We start from the raw sequence: 27,432 nt of genomic DNA, 5'->3' as shown, positions 1-27,432 counted from the left end.
GAACTAAGATAAAACCGAGAGGAGGAATCACACGTAGGGCCTCTGTGGACCCCAGGGGCACACAAACACTGAACAGGACAAAGATTCACCCCAGGGCAGCACAACCTGCAGATCAGCACTGAGGCAGCTGAAATAGCTTTCAAATAAGTGTTGGTACGGAAATATGCAATTGAAAGTAAAAGCAGGTTGTAACTTAAAAAAAGTGAAATCCAAATGCAGAACAGATGCATTAGGTACATGTTTTACTGTGAGCTAGCAGCAGATATTGTGACCCCTCTCCCACAGGCGTGTTTTTAAACCAAGTCACATTTTAGCTATATTTCAGTAAAACCTTAAAAAAATGCTTACATATAAAAGCAGAGCAAAAATTATTTTTTTCAAATTGTATTAGTTTGTGGCTGAACATTTGAAAGAACAGAATTATTCTGTGATTCCCTGTTATGATTTACATCTCAAGCACAATAAAGCTAAATAGAGATTCAAATGAATGCAGATACCTCAGTCCGTCTGCCTGGGCATTGAACAAAGGAATCACTTGTCCAAGGTGAGACATCAGGGTGAAGCAGGAGGTGGTTTGATAAGCAGCATGAAAGTAATAGCAGCATGTCTAAAATAACATTCACCGACATAATCATGTTCTCAAATGTGCGCATCCGCAGTAAAGAAAAATGCAGAGATAAATCTTCACAGACCAGGAAACATGCAGCATTCTTAAAAAGAAAAATAATTTAAAAAAGACATTCAAGTCACCGTATTCCATTTGTGGCATTATTCAGGTGGTATGCGCTGCATGTTAAAATATTACTTGTATGTTTTACAATATCAACGAGTAGATAAAAGTCTATCTCCTTAAGTAGAAGATACAAAAAAAACAAAATTAACAGTTAAAAGCGGCATTGGAACACAGGAAATGCACACTTTGTACAATGGTAACACTAGATAATACTAGAGCGACGTATCTCCATCACATCTATAGCTCATAAAAATTGGGAATTTCTTAAATGAAAAATAATTCAATCGTATTGCTTTATTAACCTTCCTGCGTCCTCAAATTTGCTTGAAAGTGCACCGTTTGCCCACTCGTTTTTCAAAATTTTCACCCCCAAACCTTCCGTAGGTTGTTCGGGCTCGCTCGCTACGCTTGCTCGCCACAGTGCAGTCCAACATTCATTTTACGCCTCACCACTTTCAAATGTCAACAGCCGCCTCTGTTCTACAGCAGAAAGCATGGGCAGTGAATCAGCCCATTTCAAAATTTGGCTAATTACACCGTGAGTGACAGCATTCAGCTCTTTCACAAAAATCATATTCATACATGAAGTTGTTACCTTCATTGCCAGGACTAAAATAGCAATGTGTGCTTTTTGATATCCAGAAAGATATTTGCTTTTAACCAGTGTGTCTTTTTATATTGGTGGGTGGCAGATCCCCCAACAATAAAATTTTACAAAAATCATAGCACAGCGAGTATTGATAGAGCCAAATGTCTGGCAACCAGTGCCAGACCTCTTGACTTTGCCAATGCTTCTTATAATTTTGTATGCCACTCTGTTACATAAATGGGCAGACAGCAAAGGGTCACTGTGGTATCCAAGGACACTTTTGACGGTGGAAAAACCAATTTGTAGCGCTACTCAGCAGCGCTGTAGCACACACTGCAGCACACACTGCATGCAACATTACTTAGGGGGAAAAGACCTAACGTCCAATATAAAAAATATTTAATTTAAACAGAGTGAGATGTACAGCGTTCTTGTTTCCCACAGCCCAGTGTTCTGAATTCATCCGGGCTCCTTCAAGAAATTGATTTTCCTCTGGTGTCTTGGTTCAGCGGGACGCTGAGCATTACTCACCAGTTGTGGAGTTGTCCGGGCTCCTCCACGTGATTGATTTTTCCCTGTTAGCACAGTGGGCGGTGTATTTTCCTTTGCATGAAGAAGCAGCATGACACAAAATGCAAGGCTACAGCGAGAGGGTGTTTTATACATTTCTGCATGGAAAGCAAACAAGCGCACTTATTGTCTTAAGATGCAAACGTTTTGTACTTGTCTGCTAGCCTGGATGCACCAGGCACACATTTTGGCAGACCGTCCAAGTCCATTTAAGAGGCCTGGAATTATTTTGAAGGGATCTGGTCGGGGCGGGAAATCCTGGTGTCAGCAGTCGTCTCATTAGAGGCTGCTGCAGCCGTCACTGTTATGACTTCGTTACAATCTTTCTTGCACAAGAAGAATCGAATAGAATTCGCAATATGAAATCTGTGTTTGGCAGAAATGCTTGAAGGTTGCCCAGCAACAGAGCAGGTGACTACTTCGCAGGAAAGGTATGAGCATGTCTTCTTGTCTAGCCGGATGTGAATGTTCCAGGGAATTTATAGCACAGCGGGTGCAAATCGCAGTCATCAAATGCTACCCGCGTCGAGGCATCAGCAGTTACTGCCCTACTTTCCTTTAACAAATAATTGGACTGCTGCTAAAATGGTGCGATTATAACACATTAAGGATTACTATGTATACATGTACAACCTACATAAAATCATAGTATAGGCCTCAAAAGGAGAGGTCTGCCCATGGCATTATGGGCTTTAAATTGCTCACGTTTCAAACCCCAGAATTCTACTGTCATTTTATGTTTTTTTTTCTCCAATGTATCCTCTATAACCGGTGCCAACTTTAACAGTTAAAAGTTAACACTTGACAGAATGCATCTTTCTGCCCTATCACTAGTCTCTGACGCTTTTCAGACGGCACAAGAGGCATGTGTTACTTTATTAGTTTACTTTGAGCGCGCATGACAATACATCTATATAAAGTAAAAACGTTACCTGTGCCTCCAGCGTAGCAGACATAGAAAGATGATGGCTGCCTTATGTAAATTTTTAGAGGAAAGAAAAAAGTAATGGGTGGAATTCATCTCAACCATTGATAATTATTGTGGACTTCATCCCAGTCAGTTGTTTTTGCTCAATGTTCTTCATCAGGCACCACTATATGCAAACCTGCTTTTGTTAATTTGATCATCAGCCGGTCTGGGGACCTGGCCTGACAGTTGGGGCTGGACCATTCATCTTGGAGCTGGACCGAGACTGATTTGCATATAACTGGTGTGTCTAGAGTGGGATAGTAGGCGAAAAACAATAGATTGGAATGTGACCCAAGCAATCAGCAGTGGCTGAGATTATTTCAACCTTTTCTTCCTATTTCTGTGTCAGAAAATGCCCCAAGTGCAATGTGTATTCCCTGATGTGGGTCCCGTGCTCACTATGCTACCTGCCTCAAGCAATACCTCACTTGTTAGGCCTTAGTATGCCAAAACCTGCGTTGGGTTGCTTGTGTTACCACCTGGAAGGGACCTGGCTTGAGAATCCTGGTTAGACAGTTCCTGTTGGAACAGAACCAATGCTGAGTTGTATATGGGTGATGTCTTTCTAAAAAGACATAGTGGGTGAAATACAATGGACAGGAATTTATTTATTCATTTTATTATTTTATTTATCAAGTTTTGGATAGCGCAAACATGACCCAGATGGGTATCAGATCGCGTCACACTTGGACAGTAGGAAATAATAAAGGGAAAGACAGGCGCCAATTAAGTATGCAAGCAAGAACAATGACAAAGGGGGTATCCAAGAACATCACATTTAGCTAGTACAATAGTGTACTGAGAGTGAAACAGACAATTACTCATAGGAGTATAGCAGCCGACTCTGGGCTTCAAAGGTGTAAGTACAATACAGTAAAACAGACGATCCATGGCTATTTAAGGCAATAACTTGTTCATTAGTATTATTTTTACTTCCATTCTAAAAGCAACCATAGATGAGATTCTGCGTACTTCTGGTGGGAGTGTGTTCCAGATCTTCGGGGCAGAGTCTGAGAAAGCTCTGTGACTCATTCTCTTTTTGCGAAAAATCTGTAGTTTCAAGAGGAAAGTGTTTGCACTTCGTGATGGTCTACCACCTCCAGATAATTCTAACTTTTGAGCCAGGTAACAGGGGGTTTTGAAATGGAGGGCTGTGTGAGTCATGCGAGCAATCTTTAGCTGTATTCTTGCTTTGTAGGGCAACCAATTTAGGGATTTTAGGGCTTTAGAGACTTTCCATCGCTGCCTGACTGCCACTTCGAACTGGCTGCGTTCCAACTCCCTCCAGTTCAACGGATCTAAGACGGAGGTTCTCTACTGTTCCAATGACCGTGTACCACGCGCTCTACCGGATGAGTTCTGGCCTCCTTCTTTCTCTGGGACGGTGACGGCCGCAGAGTCTGCCCGCAATCTGGGGGTCATGTTTGGCCCCAACCTTCAACTGGATCTTTTTGTAAATAAGTCCGTGGCCACTTGCATGATGCTGCTTCGGATGCTGCGGAAGGTCCTACCACTTCTTCCAGTGCAGGCTAGGCCAGAGATAGTGCGGGGTCTGATCCTAAGCAGATTGGACTATTGCAACGCACTACTTCTGGAGGCGCCTAAAATGCTGGTGGGCAGGCTGCAGCGGGTCCAGAACATGGCAGCCAAGCTGGCACCATCTCGACCACGTGCTGCCTCTTCTACTCTGGCATTACAAGATCTACATTGGTTGCCGGTTCACCAGCGGATCCTTTTCAAAGCATCCTGTCTTGTCTTTAGAGCCTTACATAGACAGGGCCCAGTGCTGTTACAGAACCTTTTCTCCTGGTATACCACATCTCGGAGCCTGCGCTCCTCGTCGGCGTACTTGGTGTCAGTTCCTAGAGTGCAGAGAGTAAGGATGGGTGGACGGTCATTTAGTTTTGCGGCCGCCAAACTCTGGAACTCTCTCCCGCTCTCGTTAAGAAGCCAGGGTGAATTCCTAGCCTTTAAAAAAGGGCTGAAAACCCATCTATTTCCCAGAATAGCCTAACTTTGCATCTGTTTTTCTTAAGCGCAGCCTACTTCCGTTTCGATAGTTGTGGCTGATCTAGTCAAAGCGCCAGGATGCCCTTTGGGTGACAGATTAGCGCTATATAAGTATGCCAAATAAATAAATAAATATGTGAGCATTTCTTTTTGTGCCCGTAATCAATCTGTCAGCGGCATTCAAGGAAGCCCTTAGTGGGGCCAAGGTATATTTGGGGAGGCCACAGAGCGTAGCACTGCCATAGACTAGCCTTGGCAAAACAAGCGCTTGGACCACCGGCTTGAAGTCATCTGGTGATTAGCACCCTTGCACACCTTACTAATATGATAATTCACATTCAAGTGCATGTCCATTGTGATACTGAGAGATTTGGCTGAATCAATAATGGAAGGAGAGCAGTTGAAGGCTGAGAGGTGTTTCATCCAGAGGTCTATCGTGGGGGTGTGATTAGGAGGAGATATGAGAAGGAATTCAGTTTTGGAAGTGTTGAGCAGGACGTTTTTCTCAGTTAGCCAGTTTTGAGTATTCGTCAGGGTAGTGATGAGTGCGGGGAGGTGATTTTCTAGTAAAGTTACATGTCATCCGCATACATATGAAAAAGAATGTTCGTGGAATTTAGTACATTAGCTAATGGTTCCAAGAACATGTTGAAGAGTATGGGAGAAAAGGGAGACCCTTGTGGGACCCCCATGGAGACTGTTGAGGATTGGGATAGAGATTAACTCACCTTGACTCTTTGGGATCTGTGGTGAAGGAAGGACGTAAACCAATGCAAAATCAGACCGGAAACCCAATCCTGTGCTCAAGGATGGATATGTGGTTGTCGTGGTTAACAGTGTCAAACGCAGAAGAAAGGTCGAGGAGGATTAGGAGGCAAGATTCGTTTTCGTCTAGCATTTTTTAAAATGTCATCCATGACGTGATAGAGTGCAGATTCTGTGCTGTGACCTCTCCAAAAGCCAGTTTGATGTTGATCCAGGAGTTGGAAATTGTCAATGTGAGCGCAGAGTTGCGATTGGATGCATTTTTTAGGAGTTTAGCCAAGGAAATATGATGAGGACTGTATTGCCCCTTCCACTAATCTAATCCAAATTAAATTAAGTGCAACTCCAAGTTAATCCATCTGGCTCTCAAAATGTTCCAGATAGGGCGTAAATTGTTGGAGATAGGGCGTAAGTTGTTAAGATCAGCTCTATCTACATTGGTTTTTTTAGATTGGGTAAAACCTGAGCTGCTTTTAGGCATTCAGGGATCATGCCTTGTGACAATGAAGCGTTGACAATCTTTGTCCAAAGGGGGATGAAGGCATCCTTTATATCTTTGAAGATGGGTGGTGGCAGCGGGTCGCTGAAGTGATTAGAAGGGTTGATACTAAGAAGAGTTTTGTGAATGTATTTTTCGCTGAGGGGAGTGAAGGTATACCATGCTGCATTGTTCTTGGTGCTAAGACTAAATGGCTTGAGCCTCTCAAAGTGGGCCGGAGGAGTTGCAATCCCTTAGGATGGAAGAAGAGCCTTCTTTGATTCCAGATCAATACTGATGAGCTTTGTTTTCCCCATGAAGAAAGCAGCCAGTTTGTCGCATGAGGGTGGGCCGTTGAGGCGGTTGGGTGCTTTCACCGTTTTTTGTTTAACAATTTCAAAAAGGAATGTGCTTGAGCGATCACTAGTGGCTAAAATTAATTTAGCATTCATTTTATCACTTTTTTGTTTGTAGAAGAAAAATATACTAAGTGTGACAGGTATGCCCATATGTTTGTTCTGTGGTCATTGCGGCACAGGATTCGAGTTGTATCTCAATCTTGTGGACTAAGTAGGCCATAATTGGTTTGGGGTGCTAGTCTGCTTCTGGACGGGACCTGGCCTTACATTTGGGCTGGACTGTCCATATTTCCCTATTGGAGCAGGATCAAGACTGATTAGAATGTGGGTTGTATCCTTCTAGAGTAGTATAATGAAAGACCAGCATTGTAAAGCCCATAGGTCTCGCCTATGCAAGAGCTATGGAGTTTGCCAATTTGTTTTAGCCACATTGTACACCCGTGTGGCTGCTGTTCAACATAGCTAGAGGTTAGTGGCATAGAGGAGAGTGGTGTGGAGTGTCGTAGAGTGGAATTGCGAATAGTTGAGCAGAGTGTCGTAGAGTGGAGTGGCATAGAGTGTTGTGTATTAAAGTGGCATGGAGTGGAGTCCCGTAGAGTGGCATACAGTGGACTGATGTAGAGTAGAGTGGACAGTTGTAGAGTGCATTCACAGAGTGTTGCAGAGTAGAGTGGCGTAGAGTGCAGCAGCATAGAATTCAGTGGCGTACAATGCAGCGTCATAGAATGCAGTGGCATAGTTTAGAGTGTTGTATAGTAGACTGGAGTGGTGTAAAGTGGAGTACTGCAGAGTAGAGTTGCACAGAGTGCAGTGGCAGAGAGAGGTGCAGTGTGCAGTGGAGCAGAGTAGAAAATAATGGCACACAATGCAACATTCTAAAATGCAGTGGCATAGATTGCAGTGTGATGGCACAAAGTGTAGTAGTACAAATTACAGTATAGTATCGTAGAGTAGAGTGGCATAACATGTAGTGGCATAGAGTGGTGCAGAGTAGAGTGGCACTGAGGGCAGTGGCATAGAGTGGTGCAGAGTAGAGTATAGTGGCATAGAGAAGAGTGCAGTGGCGCAGAGTAGAGTGGAGTACAGTAGCATGGATTGATACAGAGTAGAGCGCATTGACATACAGTGCAGGGTGTAGAGTGCAGTGTTGCAGAGTGGCGTAGAGTGGAGTTATGCAGTGTAGAGTCTAGTGGCCTAGACTGGAGTGGTGTAGAGTAGTGTGCATTGGCATAGAGTCGAGTGGAGTGGTGCAGAGTAGAGTAGAATGCAGTGGCGTGGTGTAACGTGGAGTGGTGCAGAGTTGAGTGCAGTGGAGTGGCACAGAGTGTTGTAGAGCGGAGTGGCATTTGATAAAACTATACAACGCACAACGACAATGTGTGAAAATGACATCACCTAGTGTATTTATTTGTTTTAATCATGTTAAACTATTTGTTTCCAAATTTAACAAAAATGGGCTTAATTTGTCCTTTTCTAATTCTGATATATTCTGAAATACTTGCACAGTTCATTTAAATGTTGTTGTGCGCTAGGAAAAGGTATTTTCTACCCCCAGTATCCAGCAAGATTGTCACATAAATTGTCTCACTTTGAAGTCAGAGAAAGAAAACCCCAAACTCCCTCAGACGACAGAGCCTGACATTTGACCTCTTTTTTTGAATGCACAGCAAATGTGACATGATAAGAACAATATTTACAGGCAGAAGAATACAAGAGGGTTGTGAAAAGGCTTTGCTCCTTGGGAGGGATGACCTAAACCTTGATAGCCTAAAACAAATAAAGTCAGCAAATAGAAAGCTGGCTAGCCAATAGTATCAATAGGTGCAACACATTCCCATGGAAGCTTTTTGGAATATCCCCAAGATATCTTTAACAAACCACACAGCTGCGCTGTCTGGTAGGCTTTGACATAAAAAACGATGGCCTGGAACTGTTACCAGTGGCTAATTCATGCATTTCTTCTATCAATGTGTAGTTTGCTGTAGAAAACGCCCTAGTGTTAAAAATAAATTGCCACAACTTGGATCAGAAACAATAAAATCACTGGATGATTCCAAATTGTTGCATTTTGGAATACTGAATGTCCAAAAGTATATAGGATGATGTTTGCCTTATTATTCCTTTGCCATCTCAAATTATTGACTTGGAGCACTTTTATATATTTCTTGTGCTTATAGCATCACTTCTAGTCGACTTCATAGTAAGGGCTCTTTTAGCTAGAAGAAGAGCGAGGTCCACAAATCCTGAAACTGCTTTATGCATGGGAGGCCCTAAAAAATCCCCAGCGCACAATGTTACCAAGTGGATCAGAGAGGCAGACCAATGCAGTTGGCCAACATGCGAAAACCGTGAGCCCAATACTCTAGTCAAGGATGGACTATACCAAAGCATGTGATAAAAGTCCATTGGTGTCCGGTGAAAAAGCAGACAAGAGGCTATGGCCCCTGGCAACATTTTATGTATTTGGACTGGGGAAGATAGACTCAGTGTAAAATATACAATTGAATTAATTGAAAATGGGCCTTATGAAAAATTGTGCACAGGTATTCAAGTGCTTTTACCCATTCCCTTCTATGCAGAACTCTGTGGAATACTGTCTTCCATGTTTCCCACCGTCGTCGTAGAGAAATATGAAGACGGTAACTTTGTGATTGATAAAGCCAACTCACCCAGTGTCTACTAATATCTATATAGAGTGTGTGGGTCGGCTGACGAACAGCCGGTTCCATTTCCAAGACTGCCCAAGTGGAGCATAAAATATTTGTGAGAAGGCAATGGGTCAGAAATTGTCCTTCATGAAGAGAGTAATTATCTTGAAGGTCCTGAATAATTACAGTCGACTATTGTTGAATAAATCACCTAGTCCGACCAGCTGCTGACCAATGCACAAGCCTCTGATCATCCAGACGAGAATACTGGTCGGGGAGGCACAGTAGTGAGATACTTGGGGCATAAGGAAACCCTACATTTAGTAAGTGTGTCGAAGTATGATCAGGGCACGCAACGCCACCTCAACCAGCCTGGGCATCACTCTGGCCACATGTGTTGTTGGACAATTCATGTTATATATCAGGATGAAGGCAAGGGGCTCTGTGATTGTCCTGGTCTCTTCCAGTGCCACTCCAGCCAATCACCTGGATGGTTATTGTAATTGGGCCTCCAGGTAATAGGCTTTGTAAAGTCTGGTTGGCATGGAGTTGCAACACTGACAAGGCCACTCTATGACAGCCATTCACATATAACAATTCACCCAACAGGGAGCCCACCTGACAGAAGAAACAAAGAGTGAGAAGATGAGAGGAAGTTGGTGAAGTAGTACAGGGGTCTCAGTAACATTACCATTGTAGAGATGGCAATACGACCCCTGATCGACAGTGGGAGCATCGTCCACAGGGCCACTTGGGCCATCATGAGGGCCACTTGGGCCATCATGGAGGCCACAGCCCTCGCAAGGTTTACCATCTTGAAAGTGCTCATTCGTGTGAAAGATGTTAATGCCCAGGTATGTGAAGTTAGTGCTTTCCCATTGAAGCTGGTCGTTTCCCAGGAAGGCAGTATCCCGACGTAAGTGAAAAAAGCAAGACTTGCCCTTATTGACTATGAGGCCTAAGACATTTCTGAAGTCCTCAAGAACCTGGGCTATTGATTCAATCCCCTCTCAAGCATCGCTCACATAATGGAGAACATTGTTTGCGTAAAGGGAGATGACCTGCAAGCCATCAGGAAGGGGTATACACATGGCTCGGCCCTCCCAGCGTATTCTGGCAGCAAGAGTATCCATGGTAAAAGCGAATAGCAGGGGGAAGAGCAGGGAGAACAGGCAGCCCTAGCATGCCCCATACCAATCACAATTGGATCAGAGACGCACCCCTAGAGTCTGATCTTAGACACTGGGGCTGAGTAAATAGACGGACCATTTGGATGAATTTGGGCCCAAACCTGAATGTGTGGAGCACTGTAAAAAGATAGGACCAGCAAGCATGTCAAACGCATTTTCTAGATCAAGGATTAGCGCCACTGGATATGGACAGTGACTTGGTACTGCATTCATGATTATAAACAGTCTGTGGATTTTAAGGGAAGGCAACCTGCTTGGTATGAAGCCATTTTGGTCTTGGTAAACAACAAAGTGCCGGTCAGTTAAGACTTTACTAATTATTTTATAGTACGTAGTTAATAATGCTATTGGCCTATAAGATGCAGTGTCAAGGAGGTATTTAAGGGATTTCAGAATATAAATTAGCATGGCCTCTGATAACAACTGCAAGGGACTCACAAAATCCAGGATCTCTTGATAAAGCTGGGACAGCTTGGGGGCAAGACATGCTGAATAGGTTTTGTAGAATTCAATGGGTAGGTCATCAAGGCCTGGAGTCTTACCTAAAGCCAGAGTTTTGAGTGCAGCTTTTATATCTTGTCGGGTTATTGGTCCTTCCATCTTTTTGTGCTGATCGACCTGGACTCTAGGGAGTTGGAGTGCTGCCATGAAATATTGAGATGCCATGGGGTGCTCTTAAAGGTGCCTCTATATTGGCAAACATAAAAAGGAAACCATGTTCGGCAGATCCCCCGTTGGGAATACACAAGACTGCCCAGCTCATCGTGAAGAGCAGGAATGGGGCCTCTTTGCTGCTCCTTTTAAATGGATCCAGACCAGGAGGTTGCCTAACTTATCTGCCTTGGAGTGTGCTCCAGGCATTGTAAGCTGACCAATCCAGACATCGGAGTTTCTCAGTCAAGACTGCCTCTTCTTTGTGACGTTCACTCAAGTCTGCCTTTGAAGCAGGGTCCATCCCTAGCCTTCGTTCGAAGGCCATGTAAGAGTGCTCCACCTGAAGAAACCACTACTCCACGGAAAGGTGTTCACGCAGCCGTACCTGGATACAATGGCGACGGACTACCACATTCAACGCCTCCCGTTTCAAAGCTTTTGAGGATGCAGTATCCTCATTCTGTCCAAAATATTCTGACAATCGGGTAGCCAGGATTTCCTAAAGGAGCCTATCCTCCAGCAGCAGGGCTGAAAGTTGCCAGGTCGGAACGGCTGGCCTAAGCCTTTCCCCATTCTAGACCGAGAGCAACCGACTATGGTCCGAGATGTCCCATCCCAGATATTTCAAATGTGTATTGCTGGGGCATGAAGCTGATGAGCATATACCCCTTTTAATCCTTACATAGAGTCCAGAGCTTTGTCTAAAAGTGCATATAACTAACATGACAAGATGTATAGAAAACATTCCACTTCATATGTGGAGAAATCCCAAATTACAAATTATATAGAGAAATAGGCACATCTGGAATCACCATTAAGATCTTTACTTAGGGTTCAACACCCCTGTTCAATACATGATGGTCCAAATCGTCCACAACCTCCTGGAAAAACTTGCACTTATCTTTCCTTATTGTCAAACCACTAAATGTGATGATTTCCAAAACACTTCTCAACCTGCTGTCATCTTCAGCCTCATTATTCTCAAAAACGAATATGTGATTCAGGAAATTTGTGATCCCCATGGTGTTCTTAAATAAATTATTAATTTTTGGAACTCTGCCAATGCCAATCCAAATGGCATGTGAATATAGCAATATGTTTCTTCAGGTGTTGCAAATGATGTGAGATGCCTTGTCTCAACGCTATCAACACTTAACGCAACCTGATGGTAAGCTGCAGACATATCCAAACAAGTGGAAAAAAACAATCCCACCTAAAGTTCCCAGCATCTCATTAATGTTGGGCAAAGGTTGGCGATCAACCCATGTATTAGAATTTCGACCCCTCAAATCAACGCACAGTCTTACGTTCTTGTCGGCTTTACATGCCAAAACTACGGGAGTGAGCTGCTCCATATCTTCAATGGGTTCTATAACTCCGATAGAACATAACCGTTCAATTCATTATGTAGATTCGACTGTACTTTATGTGCTTTGTGAGCTACAGCTTGGGCATTGTCTTTTAAAACTATAGTGTTGGAAACCCTTCAACTTCCTCAACTCTTCTTTGAAAACTTGGGGATATTCATTAATCCACACATCAGCACTCAAATGGCTGACCAGTTCAAAATTGGTGATGTGATTACACCATGTCTGGATGATGCGGGTCTCCACCAATCTCAAGTTAACTTTGTTCATCCCAATTTAACAAATTGGAACCATCTCTGAGAATATGAACTGGTCAGACAGTGGAACTGCCCTCAAATTCCGAATTGTCATCAAATGTCCCCACCATCTCTGCTATCCTACCTCAATACGCAAACTTTTTGATGCAAAACTTGCGCAATTTAATTTCACACAATTTTTCCAAATCTTTCTCATTGGTTAATGTGAAAGGGGAGCCTGAGTCCCCAATAAATTTAATTAAATTATTGTTCTGCGCAGTTTCACTTGACGGAGGTTTCCTCTTTCACAAACCATTCATAGAATATATTTCCACTCATGTTCTGAAGAAGATACCACTAACACAAAGCTATTCTCATCCGAATTTACATCCTGCTCAATGGTCTGAACCACGTGTGAAGTACAAGGGTCCCAAAATAGATTTCGACAGAGAAGCAAAGTGCCCTTTCTTACCACACTTAAAAACAATGTGTCTAAAACCAGTACAAATTGTAGCATATCCTAGGTGTGGCAGCTACAACAAAAACTGAGGATATCATTATTTTTTCCACTATTTTTGGAAGAAACCATTTCATTTCGGAATGTTGAGGAACTTTTGAATAAATTACTCTAGTCGATTGCTTTGCATATTGTTTTGAAATTTGCCTAACCTCACAAAATTTAGCACTGTCATTCATTTCTTTCATGTACAATAGAGCATGCTCAAACCTCCATAACAACGTCAAACCGGTTTCTAAATCAGGGTTCTCTGTTGATAAAAGTTTCTCTTGAATCTTATAATTTGTTCTCTCAATAAGCTGATCACAGATAATTTAACCTCTAATCTCCCTACATTACTTTATCCAATTTTCTGGTGATGGACGCGTAGTTAATTAAAGTCACGGAATCCCCATCCTCCCCCTCCACCAGTGTGAACACTGCCAACTTCCAAAGTCAGAATTTTCAAAATGCTTCTCCCTTCCAAACCCAAATTTGATACCAAACGTACCTTTTAGGTCAAGCCTACAGCGCGCTTGTGCGGTCTGGAAGACCTGCTGTAATCATTGGATGGAGTGAAATCCCACCTGCTGCTTGCCAATTGTCCACTCCAGGGTTGCTCCTATTTGTATTGGTTGGCCCTCCTGATGCATCAATTCAATTTTGCGCTTAAGAGCACTGGCAGTTTCCTAATGCTGTAAGTTTTCATATGTTAATTTGGGACTCCATTTTTTTTATTGCTACCTCATTTATCAAGTGCCCCATGCAGCGCACTGCACCCATAATCTTTATACACACAAGCACCATTCTGAAAGGTTTGCTACTTTTTCTATCTCACCAGAGATCCCATAACTCAGACCCTACATTTCGTCTTCGAAAAGGAAATCTTTAAATATTCATATTAATATTTACATAATGAAAAAAGAGCCCATCGGAACTCCAACTAAAACAGACTGACGGGTTAGAAAACTGTACCAGGGAGGTATCGCCCTACAAGGACAGGCCACCATAAAAGAATGAGTGGACGTCCCAGAAGCAGCCCGAGCTGCACATGGATCTTCATTTAGGCCAGTGGAGAAGCAGTCTTTAAATGAACTAGAGTGCTGGCTTCCTTCTTTAAATAAGAACAGCAAGGAACCACAGACGCCATGCCTGTATAGCACCAGTGGAATTCACAACATCCAGCTAAGGGTTTAGGACATTGGCAAATTCTGGTATTTAGTCTCCTATTATAGTTTAAGACCTAGTTTTAAAACAAGAGCAGTAAGTTATCATTCATTCCCCTGAGGCACGACCAAGATGTATGTTCCCTTTGGGTATTCCTTAACTCCACACCCGGACAGTTGCCGCATCAAATTGAGTACGTCTAAGATATGAGAAAGGTAGCCTTTCTAGTACAGAAGCACCATGTACAGCCCTCCGCTGCTGTGCGCTCATTAGCGACGCAGGAGGCTATTTGTACATTAAGGAGAGTTTCTTGCAAAATACAGGCGGCCGACATTAGTTTGTGAGGTATGCTTTCCCGTATCTCTCATTCATTGGCTTTCATTGGTTCTTCAATTGTCTGCTGCCATATCTCAACGCTCCCTGGTTCCAAACTCCTTTCACTACTTTTTAATAACAGCCTGGGTGGCTTTTAGGAAAGAAAGCTTGGCATAGGTCGTGCTGGCTGGAGTGATGTGCTTTTCTTTATTTTTCTTGAGTATGTGTATAAAATATGTTACACTGTGGCAATAGCCACTTTTATAATTGGTTCTAGCTCAAATGTATCAAAAGTTACAAACACATATGGCGACTCGTGTTCCTGTGCACCGGACGAATTTTCGCAAAGGTTGACTGGTCATCTTTCATTTGCTTAATGCTACATTTGGGTGTTCACAATTCCACACCACACATTACCATTCCACACCACATCATTTGTCAACACACCACATAATTCAATTCAACAACACATTTACACAGCACACCACATACATCCAATCTACACTACAGAATACCACATCATGCCACAAAATTCAACTCACCACATAATTAAACTCCACAACATACCACTACACAACACAAAATGCCATACCATATAATCGCACTCCATAACACACAATCCAGCTCCAAATAATTACAGTACACTAAAAACCACATCATTACCATGCACATAATTCCACTGCACACCATACCACAAAATTGAACTACACACCAAACAATTTCACAACTAACAATTCCAATCCAACCTCATAATTCCACTCCACACTACATACATCTACTCCACTCTATAACACATAGGTAAAAGGCATTCTCATTTACAATGCCAAGCGCTCGAACTCTCACAAATGCAAGACCTATTGGCATTGCCAATGCTTGTTTCTTTTTGGAACTAAAAGTGTCACCATCAATTGCTTCCAAATACGCCTCAAAGCCTCCCTCCACTGTTGCCAATTTATTGGGGGAGTACCCGGAAATTGAATTGGTTGGGGTGCCAATATTCTCTCCATAAGGAGACTGTACGTGGTTGAGTTGCTGCCCCCACAACTGCTGCTAGTTGAATTCCAAAGTGTGTTTGTGCAAATTTATTCTGCAAATAGTAGTTCACTAAAAAAACTAAACCCAAAGAGCTACTCGCTCCAGTACACAAGGGTGTGCCTGTGATGGAACGTGAAGGCAACAACTTCTGACAAACAGTCTTATTTTCACAGGTGTGCCCAACACTGATAACACAGGCAAGAGTGTAGGCATAACCAGAATACATTAGACAGGTATTTTCAGGTGCCTGTCACCGACAGCTGATGCAAGCCCTTCAATATGCAGTTATAATGTGCAGTTTCAGTGATAGACAAGGGACAATTCCCCAACATAAAATGGCCGTCAATACTATCTTCCTATGGCTGGTTGGACCAAACTACTGTCCCAACCAGCAAAAAATAGCTGCCTCATTGCATACGAAGTGTGTATGTTTTGACAATCTGTGGACACGTTTTGCTGCTGGTGGGAGAATTCCATCCCAACCAGATAAGACGGTGGCCATGATGCACAGGCAATGCATGTGTTTCGAAAGCTTGTTGAGCTAGTAGTGGAGTCACGTCTGAAAGCTTTGCATGGCTCATTTTTCAGACCAAAATGCCAAATATGAGCCTGACTATCAAGTAAGATGCCTCACCTAGGATGAATGGACAAGTATCGAATAAGGTCTACAACACATCATACAACAGCTCCGGACTGCGTAATGCGCCGAACCAGAACTGCATCGAAGAACCGCATCGGTGAAGATCTATATTCAGAGGAGATTGTTGAAGTTGACAGCAGCTTGTCGGCACTGAAAAGCAGAAGCAATAACACACGGAAGGTTGAAAGAGCAGTTTTATTTTCCATCAGCATCAAACGCTTTATTAAAGTGTAGCATTAATGCAGTAGGTATACTGGGCTAATGGTTCTAAGGTTTCGATATAGTTTAGCCCACGATGACCTGTGTTGTGTTAGGACATTGCTTCTTATTCTTCTAGAGCTCTTTCTTCTATTCGTCCCTGTTCTTCCTCATCTAAGCTGTAAATGGTCCTCCATCTACCACATACTTATATTGGCGCAGGCATCCCCTGTTTTCTTATACCACCCGTCCTGCTTCCATGCAAATGTCCATTCTTGCTTACTCCTACTGTTTGTTGGGATTAGTAGATTACCCCGTTCTATAGCTATATCCCTGTTAAGCTTACACATGTGTCAGTTTACAAAACGGTTGTTTGCTCCATTTGCCTTCTCTTCCCTTCCCTTCCCTTCCTCCAGGGAGCTCCTCGTTCAGTAGATAGGGGATCACATCACAAAAATGTCAAAGAGAAAGGTCCTTCTTGGAATCCGACTGGCTACTATGCCGTCATTTGGCGCGGAGTCCAATTCATGGCATGGACTCTGGTCATACAACCTGGTCAGGAGTGGCGAGAAAAAATATATATTTTTTAAAATTAAAGATGGCAATAAGCTGGCAGCTATCACCTGTTACCTTTGCCAGCGCTCGCTTTTTCTTTATTACCAGCAGTTGTTCATTTTCGTCTGTGGTGGTCATTTTATTAGCTGTTGTCTGCTGAAAATCTTGAAATTCCACTAGCAGGAATTGTTGTGTTCCACCAGGAGCATATTTGAGCCGGTACTGATGCATTTTCACCCCATGCCCACATTACTTCTGGAGTGGGCCCATTTAGTAATTAGTTATTTGGAGCTCCTATGTGCTTTTTATTACAGGTTCAAGCTAGGAAAGCAACTATTGGACAGATGTCCATATATCTGCAATATACAAACGTTTTGGAAACAAAGCTAGAAATCCTCATAAGAGTACAGTTAGTGAGCGATGAAACTATTTTCTCGTGGGTTCCTATTGGTCTTAGTTGAATGTTGTAATACCAAACAATTGAAATTGCAAAAATCTGTAATTAACGATGCTTTTTCCACTAAGCACAGCAGTGAGTTTAGTCCATTTTAAGATTCTTCAAATAATATTCCACATATTTAATGCAACTATAATAAATTACGGAATATAAAGTAGGTATAGATAACAATAAATGGCTTTCCGGGTCTAAAATGTTGCATTTTCCTATTTTCTTGAAGGTGCACACTGATATAAATCTTCCCAGGAATGATCGGTCCTTTCCAGAATGGAATGTTGTAAGTATGATTTTATACTGCACAGAAAAGTTTAATGTCTTTTATTTTTCAGAAAAGGAGATTGTTTATGCATGCGAGCATTAAAATACACAGTATTTCGCTTCGAAGCGTGTTCCTGTAGTTGAACGCTTGGGTGACTCAAAATGTGATCACAGGTAAAGTTACGCATAGCTGTTGATGCTGTCAAACAGTGGGTGAACTTGATCATCTCGAATGGTCCCACAGCAGTGCTTCTTGCGGATCTTCAGCCAGCAACATCTTTACTGCCATCTAGCCGAATCTTTAACAAGTTTGAACCCACTCTTGGCTTGGAAAACAAAATAGAAACCTGATTCAAATTTCCATCGTACCTTTAACTTTGTAGACAGTGGTCCTATTGAACCCTGTGGAAACTACAGTAAGAACACTAATTAGATCAAAAGTCAATTAACCTTTTGTACTATACCTTGCTGCACCAAAGACGTTTGTGGGTTGTTTGCAAAACATAGTATGATCATTTTTGGAACACGTACGCAAGAAACCCTAGTGGTAGCCCAAGGGTGGTGGGTGACAGTGCTTAATTTGTGCCGGTGTTTGAAGGTGGAGCCCACCCGCGCTCATTTTGGGCGACGAGTAATTATTTTTCCTCAAAAGACTTTGATCCAGATAAAGAAAGGATAACACAAAAGGAGAAAGAATGAAGAAGAGAAAAACGGAAAACAGTGACAAAGAGGGAAAGCGGAGGTAAGAAAGAACATTCAAGAGTGAGATCCTTGTGGTTGAAAGAGGCATGCGGTGGAATCAAGACCATGTAGTGTTTGGTATTGGACACCCCCAATCTTCAATACCACCGCAGGAGGCTTCTGAACACAACTTTGGGATCTACCACTTATTCTTTTAAAAAGTAAGCACTGGTGGTTGCCAAACGTTTTAACATGTGCTATGGATAAGCGCGTGTCAGACCGTGTCCTCCTGAGCACAGAGGACAAGGACTGCTGAGCTCTCTCAAAGGGAGACAGAAGGAAGTGCCTGGTAGCTGGTGCGCACCAGAATAAGTCTGCAACAAAATGTGTCTGGCCCAAGCCTCTTTCACTCTTTGAGTAGTTGTGGAAGAGCACACTGGTTCACTTATGGCAGCCATCTGTATCAAGTCTAGTTAGATTATCACACAAACAGTACAGCTGCAATGGATGAATGACTGTTCAGCACACGTGTGAATCCGCAAAATTGTAGACCTAACTCCCTCCTAAATAGTACAGCCAAACTGATGGGACGACTCCTGCTGAACAGATTAGAGATTGAACTACATAGAGGAATATCTTAATACTAGCACAATACGGTTTCCAAAAAGGAAAGGGGACCACAGACCAAAGTCTTAATCTAAGTTTGACTATAGCAAAATATACATTGGCAAAACCGGAGAAAATCTATATTGCCTTTATGGACTTATTGGCCGCTTTTGACTGCGTTTTCAACCCCAAACTATCATGGAAGAGATGGGCATTGATGCACCGATAATTATTTGGATTTGTTATATGTATGCCCAAGCTTCTGCATGCATTCCCTATGGCAGGGATGGAGTATGCACTAGGCTTTTTAAGATAAAACGGGGTGCAAGACAGGACTGCGTTCTTACCCCCTTGTTATTTTTCATATGCACTAATGGGGTGCTGGCAGCCATGAGCAGAGACACGAAAGATGTACGTATCTTCAATGCAGCACCTCTTCCAATACTGTTTAACGCAGACCATGCTGAATTCACAACATCCAGCTAAGGGTTTAGGACATTGGCAAATTCTGGTATTTAGTCTCCTATTATAGTTTAAGACATAGTTTTAAAACAAGAGCAGTAAGTTATCATTCATTCCCCTGAGGCACGACCAAGATGTATGTTCCCTTTGGGTATTCCTTAACTCCACACCCGGACAGTTGCCGCATCAAATTGAGTACGTCTAAGATATGAGAAAGGTAGCCTTTCTAGTACAGAAGCACCATGTACAGCCCTCCGCTGCTGTGCGCTCATTAGCGACGCAGGAGGCTATTTGTACATTAAGGAGAGTTTCTTGCAAAATACAGGCGGCCGACATTAGTTTGTGAGGTATGCTTTCCCGTATCTCTCATTCATTGGCTTTCATTGGTTCTTCAATTGTCTGCTGCCATATCTCAACGCTCCCTGGTTCCAAACTCCTTTCACTACTTTTTAATAACAGCCTGGGTGGCTTTTAGGAAAGAAAGCTTGGCATAGGTCGTGCTGGCTGGAGTGATGTGCTTTTCTTTATTTTTCTTGAGTATGTGTATAAAATATGTTACACTGTGGCAATAGCCACTTTTATAATTGGTTCTAGCTCAAATGTATCAAAAGTTACAAACACATATGGCGACTCGTGTTCCTGTGCACCGGACGAATTTTCGCAAAGGTTGACTGGTCATCTTTCATTTGCTTAATGCTACATTTGGGTGTTCACAATTCCACACCACACATTACCATTCCACACCACATCATTTGTCAACACACCACATAATTCAATTCAACAACACATTTACACAGCACACCACATACATCCAATCTACACTACAGAATACCACATCATGCCACAAAATTCAACTCACCACATAATTAAACTCCACAACATACCACTACACAACACAAAATGCCATACCATATAATCACACTCCATAACACACAATCCCGCTCCAAATAATTACAGTACACTAAAAACCACATCATTACCATGCACATAATTCCACTGCACACCATACCACAAAATTGAACTACACACCAAACAATTTCACAACTAACAATTCCAATCCAACCTCATAATTCCACTCCACACTACATACATCTACTCCACTCTATAACACATAGGTAAAAGGCATTCTCATTTACAATGCCAAGCGCTCGAACTCTCACAAATACAAGACCTATTGGCATTGCCAATGCTTGTTTCTTTTTGGAACTAAAAGTGTCACCATCAATTGCTTCCAAATACGCCTCAAAGCCTCCCTCCACTGTTGCCAATTTATTGGGGGAGTACCCGGAAATTGAATTGGTTGGGGTGCCAATATTCTCTCCATAAGGAGACTGTACGTGGTTGAGTTGCTGCCCCCACAACTGCTGCTAGTTGAATTCCAAAGTGTGTTTGTGCAAATTTATTCTGCAAATAGTAGTTCACTAAAAAAACTAAACCCAAAGAGCTACTCGCTCCAGTACACAAGGGTGTGCCTGTGATGGAACGTGAAGGCAACAACTTCTGACAAACAGTCTTATTTTCACAGGTGTGCCCAACACTGATAACACAGGCAAGAGTGTAGGCATAACCAGAATACATTAGACAGGTATTTTCAGGTGCCTGTCACCGACAGCTGATGCAAGCCCTTCAATATGCAGTTATAATGTGCAGTTTCAGTGATAGACAAGGGACAATTCCCCAACATAAAATGGCCGTCAATACTATCTTCCTATGGCTGGTTGGACCAAACTACTGTCCCAACCAGCAAAAAATAGCTGCCTCATTGCATACGAAGTGTGTATGTTTTGACAATCTGTGGACACGTTTTGCTGCTGGTGGGAGAATTCCATCCCAACCAGATAAGACGGTGGCCATGATGCACAGGCAATGCATGTGTTTCGAAAGCTTGTTGAGCTAGTAGTGGAGTCACGTCTGAAAGCTTTGCATGGCTCATTTTTCAGACCAAAATGCCAAATATGAGCCTGACTATCAAGTAAGATGCCTCACCTAGGATGAATGGACAAGTATCGAATAAGGTCTACAACACATCATACAACAGCTCCGGACTGCGTAATGCGCCGAACCAGAACTGCATCGAAGAACCGCATCGGTGAAGATCTATATTCAGAGGAGATTGTTGAAGTTGACAGCAGCTTGTCGGCACTGAAAAGCAGAAGCAATAACACACGGAAGGTTGAAAGAGCAGTTTTATTTTCCATCAGCATCAAACGCTTTATTAAAGTGTAGCATTAATGCAGTAGGTATACTGGGCTAATGGTTCTAAGGTTTCGATATAGTTTAGCCCACGATGACCTGTGTTGTGTTAGGACATTGCTTCTTATTCTTCTAGAGCTCTTTCTTCTATTCGTCCCTGTTCTTCCTCATCTAAGCTGTAAATGGTCCTCCATCTACCACATACTTATATTGGCGCAGGCATCCCCTGTTTTCTTATACCACCCGTCCTGCTTCCATGCAAATGTCCATTCTTGCTTACTCCTACTGTTTGTTGGGATTAGTAGATTACCCCGTTCTATAGCTATATCCCTGTTAAGCTTACACATGTGTCAGTTTACAAAACGGTTGTTTGCTCCATTTGCCTTCTCTTCCCTTCCCTTCCCTTCCTCCAGGGAGCTCCTCGTTCAGTAGATAGGGGATCACATCACAAAAATGTCAAAGAGAAAGGTCCTTCTTGGAATCCGACTGGCTACTATGCCGTCATTTGGCGCGGAGTCCAATTCATGGCATGGACTCTGGCCATACAACCTGGTCAGGAGTGGCGAGAAAAAAAATATATTTTTTAAAATTAAAGATGGCAATAAGCTGGCAGCTATCACCTGTTACCTTTGCCAGCGCTCGCTTTTTCTTTATTACCAGCAGTTGTTCATTTTCGTCTGTGGTGGTCATTTTATTAGCTGTTGTCTGCTGAAAATCTTGAAATTCCACTAGCAGGAATTGTTGTGTTCCACCAGGAGCATATTTGAGCCGGTACTGATGCATTTTCACCCCATGCCCACATTACTTCTGGAGTGGGCCCATTTAGTAATTAGTTATTTGGAGCTCCTATGTGCTTTTTATTACAGGTTCAAGCTAAGAAAGCAACTATTGGACAGATGTCCATATATCTGCAATATACAAACGTTTTGGAAACAAAGCTAGAAATCCTCATAAGAGTACAGTTAGTGAGCGATGAAACTATTTTCTCGTGGGTTCCTATTGGTCTTAGTTGAATGTTGTAATACCAAACAATTGAAATTGCAAAAATCTGTAATTAACGATGCTTTTTCCACTAAGCACAGCAGTGAGTTTAGTCCATTTTAAGATTCTTCAAATAATATTCCACATATTTAATGCAACTATAATAAATTACGGAATATAAAGTAGGTATAGATAACAATAAATGGCTTTCCGGGTCTAAAATGTTGCATTTTCCTATTTTCTTGAAGGTGCACACGCCACACTGATATAAATCTTCCCAGGAATGATCGGTCCTTTCCAGAATGGAATGTTGTAAGTATGATTTTATACTGCACAGAAAAGTTTAATGTCTTTTATTTTTCAGAAAAGGAGATTGTTTATGCATGCGAGCATTAAAATACACAGTATTTCGCTTCGAAGCGTGTTCCTGTAGTTGAACGCTTAGGTGACTCAAAATGTGATCACAGGTAAAGTTACGCGTAGCTGTTGATGCTGTCAAACAGTGGGTGAACTTGATCATCTCGAATGGTCCCACAGCAGTGCTTCTTGCGGATCTTCAGCCAGCAACATCTTTACTGCCATCTAGCCGAATCTTTAACAAGTTTGAACCCACTCTTGGCTTGGAAAACAAAATAGAAACCTGATTCAAATTTCCATCGTACCTTTAACTTTGTAGACAGTGGTCCTATGGAACCCTGTGGAAACTACAGTAAGAACACTAATTAGATCAAAAGTCAATTAACCTTTTGTACTATACCTTGCTGCACCAAAGACGTTTGTGGGTTGTTTGCAAAACATAGTATGATCATTTTTGGAACACGTACGTAAGAAACCCTAGTGGTAGCCCAAGGGTGGTGGGTGACAGTGCTTAATTTGTGCCGGTGTTTGAAGGTGGAGCCCACCCGCGCTCATTTTGGGCGACGAGTAATTATTTTTCCTCAAAAGACTTTGATCCAGATAAAGAAAGAATAACACAAAAGGAGAAAGAATGAAGAGGAGAAAAACGGAAAACAGTGACAAAGAGGGAAAGCGGAGGTAAGAAAGAACATTCAAGAGTGAGATCCTTGTGGTTGAAAGAGGCATGCGGTGGAATCAAGACCATGTAGTGTTTGGTATTGGACACCCCCAATCTTCAATACCACCGCAGGAGGCTTCTGAACACAACTTTGGGATCTACCACTTATTCTTTTAAAAAGTAAGCACTGGTGGTTGCCAAACGTTTTAACATGTGCTATGGATAAGCGCGTGTCAGACCGTGTCCTCCTGAGCACAGAGGACAAGGACTGCTGAGCTCTCTCAAAGGGAGACAGAAGGAAGTGCCTGGTAGCTGGTGCGCACCAGACTAAGTCTGCAACAAAATGTGTCTGGCCCAAGCCTCTTTCACTCTTTGAGTAGTTGTGGAAGAGCACACTGGTTCACTTATGGCAGCCATCTGTATCAAGTCTAGTTAGATTATCACACAAACAGTACAGCTGCAATGGATGAATGACTGTTCAGCACACGTGTGAATCCGCAAAATTGTAGACCTAACTCCCTCCTAAATAGTACAGCCAAACTGATGGGACGACTCCTGCTGAACAGATTAGAGATTGAACTACATAGAGGAATATCTTAATACTAGCACAATACGGTTTCCAAAAAGGAAAGGGGACCACAGACCAAAGTCTTAATCTAAGTTTGACTATAGCAAAATATACATTGGCAAAACCGGAGAAAATCTATATTGCCTTTATGGACTTATTGGCCGCTTTTGACTGCGTTTTCAACCCCAAACTATCATGGAAGAGATGGGCATTGATGCACCGATAATTATTTGGATTTGTTATATGTATGCCCAAGCTTCTGCATGCATTCCCTATGGCAGGGATGGAGTATGCACTAGGCTTTTTAAGATAAAACGGGGTGCAAGACAGGACTGCGTTCTTACCCCCTTGTTATTTTTCATATGCACTAATGGGGTGCTGGCAGCCATGAGCGGAGACACGAAAGATGTACGTATCTTCAATGCAGCACCTCTTCCAATACTGTTTAACGCAGACCATGCTGTATTAGTTGCAAGAACTGGGGTGGAGTTATCGAAACTCATAGAGGCTTATTCAAATTTTATGACTGGTCTGGACCTTCATGTTAACTAAGCCAAATGTTATGTACTCGTGGCAGGGACACGTACCAAAAGATTACCAGCGCTTTACATAGAGTCTCGTAGACTGGCAGTGGCGGACAGCTTTACCTATCTGGGGGTAGTGTTTGACAGAAAACACAAATGGTCAAACATGATGGATAACAGAGCCCTAGCCATGGAAAGAAGTGCAAGGGCTGTTTTTAACTTGGTAAAGAAGCTGGGGTCTGAGGATTGATGTAATAAAAAAAGGTGTATGCTGCAAAATCAGTCGCTATAGCATCATATGGAGCGGGGATGTGAAGGATGGTGGCAACTGAGTCCCTACAAAGAATAGAGGATGATTTTTATAAAAGATTATTAGCACTTCCAAGTAATTATGGAAATTGTATTCGTCACTTCGAGCTAGAGGCCCCATATATTTGAGATATTGTTTATGTTTATGCAATTTATAAAGCGCACAACTACCCGAGGGTATCTTGGCGCTGCACCTATTTTGCTATGGTGCTCGATCTGGAAGAGCGACACAGTAAGTCTGACCCAAATTATCATCAGGGACTGCCTGGCCCTAGATAATGTACATAAGATTGCCTGGTTGCACTATGTATGTTAAAGAAACCCTAGGAACTTTGGGTTTAACAGACCTATATGTTAATCTATCAAGCTGTAGATCCGTGTCCAAAGAAAAAATTAAACAACTCTTCTGAGAGAAGTCTGTAAGAGATCGAGTGGAAGAAAGTCGTAGTAAAATCTCTGTAAAGTTGTACCTCTTGTACCCAGGCTGGCGAATCATATCTTGTATCTGTGTCAAATCCTCAACATCGTTTTCTCCTAGTTAGATTCCGTTTGAACCTTATACCTCTAATGATGAGCTTTCCTAAGAATACTTAGTCGCTAAATGACCTGTCAGTTTGCCCTTGCGATAAACGGTCAACCCAGTCCGATCGGCACATATTGTTTTTTTATTGTAGTTTTTATACCTTACATTGAATACGGTATATTCTCCCCTTTCTGAGTAAACTTAATTTCAAACAATGCCGTCCCACGCTTTATTTTTATCAAATAACAGTGTAATCCTTTTGCCTGTTACACTACGGCATCATTCTTATGGTCCTCCCTGACTAGCAGAAGGGCCATGACAAAATGGGAGAGCAAAGGATAAAAGTGACTGTGTTTAAAACCCTGGGCACAATACACTTTATATTCTCATTGGGATTGTTTTTTTAACTTGTGGATTTTATATGTGGATTTTAATTCTGTCTCACAAGGCATTTTATATGTGTGTATACATACTTTTATTGGAGGTATGTTTTTATGTCCTTTATATGCATTGTAAACACTGTGAAAAAAAGATCTTGAATCAATGAACTGGTTTTCTGCTCATCTTTAAATTACACATACAGCGCCACAATGTGGCAGATTTCATAAGTGCAGGTTAGCTGCAATTGAGTGCCGTGCCCAGTGCCAGAACCACCGGCTCAAATTAAGCACTGCCCACAGGTCCAAGTTCCAAAGATAAGTGAGCTCTGGGGCAGCTCCAGTTTATAATTTCAAAACCAGGCAATCAGACAGATGTTCACTGTCTGTCAATGTCTATTGCACACTAAAAATACAAATGCACTGCCAAGCAGGATAGGCCAGCCTTTCCTTTCTTAGGGAGGAGTCCCAGTAATCCTCTCTCTAGAATGCAATCCAGAGGTACCTGCCAGTGTACAGGTGAGCCTATGAGCGGATACTTTTATAGGAAACTGGATTCCCACTAGGCAGGAAGCTACCCAAAGACACAGCATTAGGACATGGATGATCAGTTATCTTCTCTGTAAACAGCCTGCGGGCTTCATCTTCCAAATACCATTCTTGCATCAAAGTAAATATACATAAATAGTTATGGGTAATCTTAACGTATGGTGCACAGGTAATGTTTGAGAAGCCCTGCAATGTAACTCACTCATGCAGTTGTGTGCAAATGGTTGTGTCAGTGATGACTGAACATAATATTTACAAATGTTGTATTTGTTTAAAACAAAAAGTGAACAGGAAGAGATTCCAGTCTGCCCAAGCATCTGAGCGTAAACTTCCCTACAGGCACTAAGAGACCTCAAAAGGCATAATAAGCTGTCACTAATCGGGACGGTAGCAGAAAGGGTCAAGTGTTTCCCGTGAGGCTACATGGTAGAGTGGCCAATGAACGTTACATACATGAGGGCCACCCACTAGAGTGAACCTGAGGGGCACCCATTTTCAATTTGGCAAGCTCCTAGGGATAAGGGGCTTGTAAAACTGGTCAAAAAGAAAAATGCAGGGGTAACTTCAGGAACAAAAGAAACATTATGGGATGACAGATTTGTGCCACCATGTTTTGAGAAATTTTGTCTTTACCGTTCCTATATTACCCTTTCTGAATACTCCACAGGGTCAAAAGCAAGGTCTCTTTAAATTACCTTATTTTTCCTTTAGATATTTTGGCCTGAGCTCAGTAGATACTCTCTGGTGGGTATGGGGTGTGGGGTAGGGTGGAAGGTCTCAAAAACTCTAAAAAAAAAAAACCAATTAAAAAGTCTAGTTCCTAATATGAAATAATGGATTTATATCAATATAAATGGACCTTTTGTCGTGGTCTGTTTGTCCTGAAATTCTGGCAGGGATCTTGCCTTCCTGGACCTACAATAGAAAACTCTGATTTAGAAGCATATTAAATGT

At 42.3% G+C, this 27,432-nt stretch overlaps 1 protein-coding gene across 5 annotated transcripts in view; it reads left to right on the top strand.

Moving 5' to 3' along the window:
• ASPHD2 (aspartate beta-hydroxylase domain containing 2) overlaps positions 1-27,432 on the top strand; it is a 241,291-nt gene that overhangs the window by 152,917 nt on the left and 60,942 nt on the right. For 2 of the 5 annotated variants that reach the window (XM_078667314.1, XM_078667315.1), the window contains exons 2-3: positions 17,653-17,709; positions 22,862-22,925. The gene's annotated coding sequence lies outside the window, so the exon portion shown is untranslated. The remainder of the gene's footprint in view (positions 1-17,652; positions 17,710-22,861; positions 22,926-27,432) is intronic. The other 3 variants (XM_078667316.1, XM_078667317.1, XM_078667318.1) reach the window with 2 other exon arrangements.

This window comes from Lissotriton helveticus, chromosome 11 (assembly GCF_964261635.1).
Source record: "Lissotriton helveticus chromosome 11, aLisHel1.1, whole genome shotgun sequence".
Taxonomy (NCBI): domain Eukaryota; kingdom Metazoa; phylum Chordata; class Amphibia; order Caudata; family Salamandridae; genus Lissotriton; species Lissotriton helveticus.
The sequence above is the reverse complement of the archived record's forward strand: the minus strand, read 5'-3'. Positions and strand labels throughout refer to the sequence as shown.